Here is a 7712-nt window from a genome sequence, read left to right as displayed (position 1 = left end):
TCCCTTGAGGAGGACAACTTTGTCTAAACAATGCATTCTTTGCTAATAAATTTCTTTCTTATGCCCTCTATCTTTAAAAATCTTTTATTGTTTAGCTCAGTAGAGGTCCCCTCTACTTTGTCAGATGTTGCCTGACTCATGAACCATTTAATGAAGCCAACTAAATCTTCAAATGGACTTGGTTCAATTTTTTTTTTAGCCAGATCTAAAGCTAAATAAACTTCATAGAATAAATAACATAAAAGAACACGGGGCGCCTGTGTGGCTCCGTTGGTTGAGCATCTGACTTTGGCTCAGGTCATGATTTCACAGTTCCTGAGTTTGAGCCCTGCAATGGGTTCTGTGTTGACAGCTGGGAGCCTGTATCCTGCTTCGGATTCTGTGTCTCCCTCTCTCTCTGCCCCTCTCCCACTCATGCTCTGTCTCTTTTGTTCTCAAAAAATAAATAACCTTTAAAAAATTTTAAAAAACATAAAGGACAGAATATAATAAAATATCTGAGGATATAGGAAAAGTCAGAGAGGACCTATGCAGCAAGATAGTATTTTTTTCAAGAGGAGTTTCAAAAAAGAAAAGAGAAAATGGAGGGCACTAAGACATTAAAGAAATATTATCATGTATATAAACGGAATCAGCAAACCAAACAGTGGAACATATTTAATTTTCAATAACAACTTAAATTTCCGTTTAGTCTTCACTTTGCAGAAAACCTTAATTGGGTATGAAATAGAAAATTCTAGTGGCTTTAATTAGCAGTTCCTGATTTCTAATGAGATTTAGCCCCTTGTCATTGGCCATTTAGAAATCTTTTGTGATTTGTCAGTTCAAGCTTCCTGCACATTTTTCTTTTACAATACCTGTCTTCCCTTTATTGATCTGTATGTTATTTAAATGTCTTGGATACAAATTCTTTGTTGGTTATGTGTATTGCAAATAACAGGTCGCTCTCCGGTTTACCCTTTCATTTTTTAATAGTTTATTTTGATGAAGAATCCAATTTAACAATCTTTTTCTTCATAGTTAGTAGGTTTTCACATGTAATATTTCAGCATTTTGCCAACTCCAAGCCTTGAAAATATTCTTACATTTTCTTCTAGAAGTTTCAGTGTTTTACTTTTTATATTCTCATCTAGAATTGACATTGTGTATGGTATGAATTAGAGATTATACGGGTATGTAAATTATCCAAAGCCATTTATTTATTTATAAGTCTGTTTATTCCCCCATTGTGCTGTAGTACCACTTCTGTCATAAATCGAGTGCTGAAACACATTTTAAGTCTCTTTTTGGACTCTCTATTATATGCAGTTGAAATATTTACCTGTCATTGTATCTATACAATACTACCTATGTCCTCTGAACTTCTTTCTTTTTTTCAAGATTGTCTTGCTATTCTTAATCTTTAGGTTAAGCTTGCAAATTTGCATATATAGACACATATACACAAAACTGTAGGAATTTTGATTGATATTCCTTTAAACTATAGGTCAATTTGGAATAATTTGGCAATTTTACAATTCTGTGACTTTGATTTATAACTATGGTATATACCCCAGCATTAATTTCTCTCAGTAATATTTTATATCTATTTTTTTTTCTGCAGGGGTACTGTATATCTTTTGTGTATTTAATTCTAAGAATTTTATGTTTCTTGAGACTATGGCAAGTAATATCTTTTTTAAAAATCGTTTTCTAATTTTAATTACTAATATATTGAAAGGCATTTTATTTTTCATATTAAACATATACAAAATGACTTTCTTAAATCTACACTTGTAGTAAGATTCTATACATTCTTGGGGTTCCTGGGTGGCTCAGTTGGTTGAGAATCTTAATCTTGACTTTGGCTCAGGTCACGATCCCAAGGTTATGAGACTGAGTCCTACATCCAGCTCTGTGCTGACTGTGGCCCCTGCTTGGGATTCTCTCTCCCTCTCTCTGGCCCTCCCCCACTTATGTTCTCTCTGTCTCTCTCAAAATAAATAAACTTAAAACATATTTTATACATTCTTTTAGATTTTTATGTACAAAATTATGATCCTATGAATAATTTTATTTATTTTTTCTTTCTTTATAATCCTTATACCTTTCCCCATCTTGTCTACTATGCTCAAGTTCTCTTCAGAACAATACTGGATAGAAGTGGTGGTGAAGATCCCCTTATCTCATTCTTCATTTCAGGGGCAAGTTGCTCAGTATTTTACTATTTCACCATCTACCATGATGTTAGGAGATTCTGTTTTTTGGTTCGGTTGGTTAGGGTTGCTTACTTTGTTTTGTTTTCAGACACTTCATCAGATATTTCCTAGTCTATTATCAAACGGCTTCCCTGCATCTGCTGAAATCATATGTTTCTATATTATTCTTTTACTATGTTGAATTACATTGAATTGATCTTTAAATAATAGGGGTCCTTAAATATTTAAATGAAATGCTATTTGTTTAGCATATATTGTCTTTTGTATATACTGGTAATTTAGTTTGTCTTTTTTTTTTAATTTAGGATTTTCATACTATGTATAGGAGAGGGGTATGGTGTTTTCATTGTACCTCATTTCCTGTTAGGATTCTGTAGTGTTGGGGTTGATCTTTGGTTTCTATCTTGCTATTATCAATATTTGTTTTCCTAATATTTGGTCCATTTTCATCCCTTTGGATGCCTAGTGATTTTTGTTTGATGCCAGATATTGTGAAAACTTTTAGGAAAATACTGAAGTACCAGATTATATAATCTTCCAGGAGAGAAATGCACTTTACAGCAGCAGTTAGGGTAATGCCAGATTACTTTAATCCCATCATGGACTGAGCTTTAATTGGAGTTTAGTTCTCTGAGAACTGGTCTAATTCTTATTCTTACTTTGATCACATAGCCTTTTTCTAAACCTAGACTGTTCAGTTTACCAGAAACTCTCCTTATTATTGGGCTCTGATCTTTGATTTTTGTCCTATTGCTCCTACAAATTGCTGAAAGCTTGATAGTACTTTTGCTCAATTTCACACTTTCTCAGCCACATCTTGAGGATCATAAATTCTTCGCAGAGTAAAAGCAGTACCTAATATATGCTCACTTCTATGGATTTTACTTCTCTCTTGGATTTTGCCCCTCAAGTCTTCACAGACTTTGTAGCTTCCTTACACGTTCAGATTAATATTTTAAGTATTTAAAATATTTAAGTATTTTTCCAGTTTTCTTAGTTGTTTTCTGTAGGTTATCCATTTTTGAAAATAAAAATTGAGTTGTTACATCATTGTAGTAAAATTCATAAACTTCCTTTAGTAGTTTGATGCTAATTTCAGCTTATTGAAAGAAACCTTTTCTATTTAAAGGTAAGAATAATATTCTCATTTATTTTTGGCTAAAGTTTTAAAAATGTACATTCCATATTGAAGTATTAACCTATTGGTAACTAACTTTTGTGATCACTGTGAAGTATAGAATCAAATTTATTTTCCTCCAAACTGAAAACTAATACTTCCAGTACCATACTATGCTAGTCCATCCTTTCAACACTCATCCAAAATACTACCTCTGTTCTTTATCAAATTAGCACATAAATAACTGTTTTCACAAATTGCTCTGTATTCTCTTCCTCTGGTTTTCTTTGATCCTATACAACATCCTTTTAATTATATAATTTAAGATGAGATATTTGTAACATGCTTGTATTACTATGGGAATCATTCAATAGAAATGAATTAGATGATTCAGGAGAGCAGGAGAGTACTTCAAGAGTACTTCAAGTACTTTGAATAAGGGCAGGCCTAATTTTGACAGAATGGCAGACTGCATATGTGGGTATGGGTAGAGATTGCTTGGTGGATTTAGTGGTGAATATTTGTTACTTCCTATTTTCTTAGTAAAATTAAAAGGAAGATCACCTCAGATGTTAGGATGGTCAAAGAGGGATGAATGTTTGAGAAGACAGAAGAAGATACAATAAAATGATGTGGCTAGTGGGAAAGGAGGGACCGAGGGCAATACAATAGACCTGTTGATTTCGCAAAGCTCATTTAAAATTAATGGTCATGACTTTGGAGGGTGACAGTCAGCATAGTTGTGAGTTTTCTCTAGCCACTATTAGATGCTCAGTTGTAGCATAGTCTCGATGGAGAGTTGGATTTAATGAGGGATGTGGTGGTAACAGCGATGATAGAAAAGAGAGAGCCAGGAAATGGGAACAGGAAGAAAGAGTGATCTGAGAGGGAGGCTTTTGGTATAAAAAGAGATGTTATGAAATATTCTGATTATAAAAGCAGATACATATAAGAATATGATAAACACATCCTAAACTTTTACCCACAGTCACACAGCATATACATAAAATAATTAGAAACTCCAGTAAAAATCAAATCCTATGCAAAACCAAAATGCAAAAGTTCTAGTTAATAAAACCATGTTCTACATCTGGAGTAAATAAGGGTTTTGTTTCATCATTATAATATATCAATGGAATGCTACAAATGAGAGTGTCAGTGATCTTGATGCTAAAAGTATACTTCTTTTAATATTCCAGTGTCATGACACTGGGATACTAACACAACATCTGGCTTTAATAAATAATGTCTATATGTTTTACTTGTATGCTGTTTTTCATGAGTTTTCAACTTTAAGAATCAAGAGGAAATGTAGAAGATTTCATCGTAATTTCCTATTGAAGCACACACATTGTCTTTATATAAAAGTGATCATTGAATAAGGTTCACGATAGAAGGCAGGAAGAAAGGGCAAAGTCAAGTTACAGTATGAAGAACCTTCATCCATAAATAGAAATGTATTATTTAGTGTTAAAAAAAAAACACTAGTGTAAATAGATTCTGTCTGGTAATGTAGTACAGTTGTCCTGTCTTGAATTGCTAGAACTAATTTCTAGATTTTCAGGAATTTTTCAAGTTAGTTCTCCAGTAGTTTGAAATTAACCATGGGAGTTAGCAAATGCTACAAATTGGTGTCTCTTCACCTCAGCGAATCCATTGTTTAAATGTTACCAGTATATCACTGGTATAACCATGGAACAATTTTAGTGTGGAAGGAAGTGGCTTAGATTTAAGTAAGCTAATCTCCCACTTTGAAGTATTATGGGGGAGTAATTCGATATTTTTTGAAATTGATAATAAATCAAAAAGTAGAGCCTTAAGCTGTTAGAAAACAGGAAAAGAAATAAAAACAGAACGTTGAAAAGAATTGATTCAGTATTTACAACTGGGATTAGGAAGACTGGAGTGAGAGACTGAGATTTAGTTAAAACATTTTCTGTTCTAGAGCCTGTTCTGGAAATGCTGCTGGTTGTAGCGGTGTTATGGCTTCAAGGTTACTTCACGGAGTTGAAGTGCTGTTTGGAGCAGCCCCTCAGGGATGGTGGTCCCAATGAAGTCTTCGGGGTGTGCTCCAGGGCATCTGAAAGTGGTGCTCCTACTGATGAAGAGCAGGTGGATGGGCTGGAGAGGGAGGTCATGATGGTGCACGGAAGGGACTGGATCCATACAGTATGATAGCCCCAAAGGCAGCTTCAGACACCAAAGAAGACCCTAACTGAGTCCCATCTGTCACCAAAGAGCGAATAGTGGGCTACATCTGTGGAGAGGACAATAGTGCCCTCATTGGGTTCTGGGTTTACAAAGGCAAGACCTGGCCATACCCTAGCTGTGGAACCGTTTACAAGCTGGTGCCCCATCAGTTGGCCCACTGAGCCTTTGCACCGAGTTGCTCAAAATGTGCTGTAAAGGTTCTTCTTTCCAATAAAGACTAGCCATTGCATTGGCTCTTTCTCAAAAAAAAAAAAAAAGTCATTTTCTGTCCTATCTGCTTATTAACTACAGCACACTGAAATTTCTTTAATAAGTTTAAATATATTTACTGTGTAATAAAATATATAGATTTATGAATTAAATTTAAAGCTATTTTCCTAGATCTATGAAACATTCCATGCATCTGAGTTTACTTTCTCATTATTACTACCAGTCATAGTTTAGACATAAAAATTGAGAAATGCACATAAATATGAAATATAATTGCAAATGGTATCTACCTTCACAGTTACCTAAATCATTTCAATGGGTTAAGTGCTTTTAATTCACTGGATAGCCACTTATCAGGCATAAGCAAGATGTTCCCAACATTCTCTGGGGGATTCTAGTCTCTCCGCTACCTGTGGAAGTTCCCATTTGTCTTCCTAGATGCAGAAGCTGAGCTGTTGTTGAAGGGCTGCTGTCTTGAGGTAAGTGGAACAAGTCACAAGCAACAAAGAAATTACACCCTTTCCACATTTCTGTAGGGGGAGAAACAGATCTTGAAGTTCTGGCTAAATTTACTTTACAGTGGTATGAAAACTTTACTGTATCTTCCTTCTGTCCAATCTGGATAATTATTTTCTTCACAAATTATCTGTCCTCTTCCCCTTATTTTTATTTGAATTAATATGAGACTATAGAACCTGTTTCTTACAGGAAGAAATTTATTTGCATGTTTTTCTCACATTCAGGTCAATTCCTAAGCAAGTTTCAGTGTGAACTTAACACAGCAGAGTTTTAGAGAGGGATTCTTTCTGGGGAAACAAACAAACAAAGAAACAAACAAACAAATATTGGTTCAGATAGGAGTCTAGATGTGTCAAAATCACATAAAAAGGGGAAAAACTTATTTTTGATGTATCTTTTACAGTTATAAAAATTATAATGTGCAATCAATTTTGCTTATGAATATATGTGACTTGGAAGAAACATTAGTACTTGAAACAGGGATAATTACAGGGAATATTTTTAAGTGGACTTAAAACTTTACCATTTGGGGGAAGAAAACTTTCATATTTAAAATAACTTAAAAATTTGAAAATTACCTATGTGTTTCCCTAAAAAGAAATATGTCATAACTGACCTTTCAAATCCGTATCATAAGAAAATAATTTCGAATCTGTGTTCACAGTAAACAGAAACCTGTCACATTCAGTAGAAAAAATTAGGTTTTATATTTGCCTGTCAAAATAGATAAGTGGCAACTGTGAGGCAAGATTAAATTTTATCTTTCCTTGGTGTACAATAACATAGCTAAAATTTATAGTCTAGGACTATGGTGGAGGTATTATCTATCAATTCTTAGCGTTTAAAATATGATCATATAACTGAATCAGAAAATATTAAAGATAGAAGGCTTCTTAATCATAATTTAATCACTCTCCTCCAATTTAGATGTGATAAAATTGACATAAATACACAATTGCAGTGTGTGATTAGTTCTCTATTGTGGTACCACAGAAAGAGAGGAGAAAAGCAGCTAACTTAGGCTGAGATGGTTTGGGGAAAAAGTTTCACATGTTCAGCTTTGGTAGTCTCCCAGATAAAGAATAAATAAAATACATTCCAGGTCGAAGAAAAACTACATCAATAGTTATTGAGGGTAGAGAAGCTGTACCATTTATGTAACGAGTGATAGAAATCCCAAAGACAACTAACTGGCTTTAAAAATAAAGTCATATTTTATGTCACTTAACGAAATGTTACAAAACATAGTCTCCTCTATTTCTGATATGAATTAATCTCTGGCTCTGTTCCTTAACTGTTTTCTAAACTTTGCGAGTTGGTTTCTTTCCTCAACAGAAAAGATCTGGCTGCCCACGGCAGCTGGAAAATTTGTTTCTGTGTTGAAGTCTAATAAAAAAAAATACTTTTCATACAGTATTGGAATGCAAACCTTTGGATTGATTAGGGCATGTGTTAAA

The 7712-nt window shown here is 33.9% G+C and overlaps 1 pseudogene; it reads left to right on the top strand.

Moving 5' to 3' along the window:
* Positions 1-5297: 5297 nt before the first annotated feature.
* On the top strand, positions 5298-5757 carry LOC125938707 (cytochrome c oxidase subunit 5B, mitochondrial-like; annotated as a pseudogene).
* The last annotated feature ends 1955 nt before the right edge of the window (positions 5758-7712 follow it).

This window comes from Panthera uncia (assembly GCF_023721935.1).
Source record: "Panthera uncia isolate 11264 chromosome B2 unlocalized genomic scaffold, Puncia_PCG_1.0 HiC_scaffold_24, whole genome shotgun sequence".
NCBI lineage: Eukaryota > Metazoa > Chordata > Mammalia > Carnivora > Felidae > Panthera > Panthera uncia.
The sequence above is the reverse complement of the archived record's forward strand: the minus strand, read 5'-3'. Positions and strand labels throughout refer to the sequence as shown.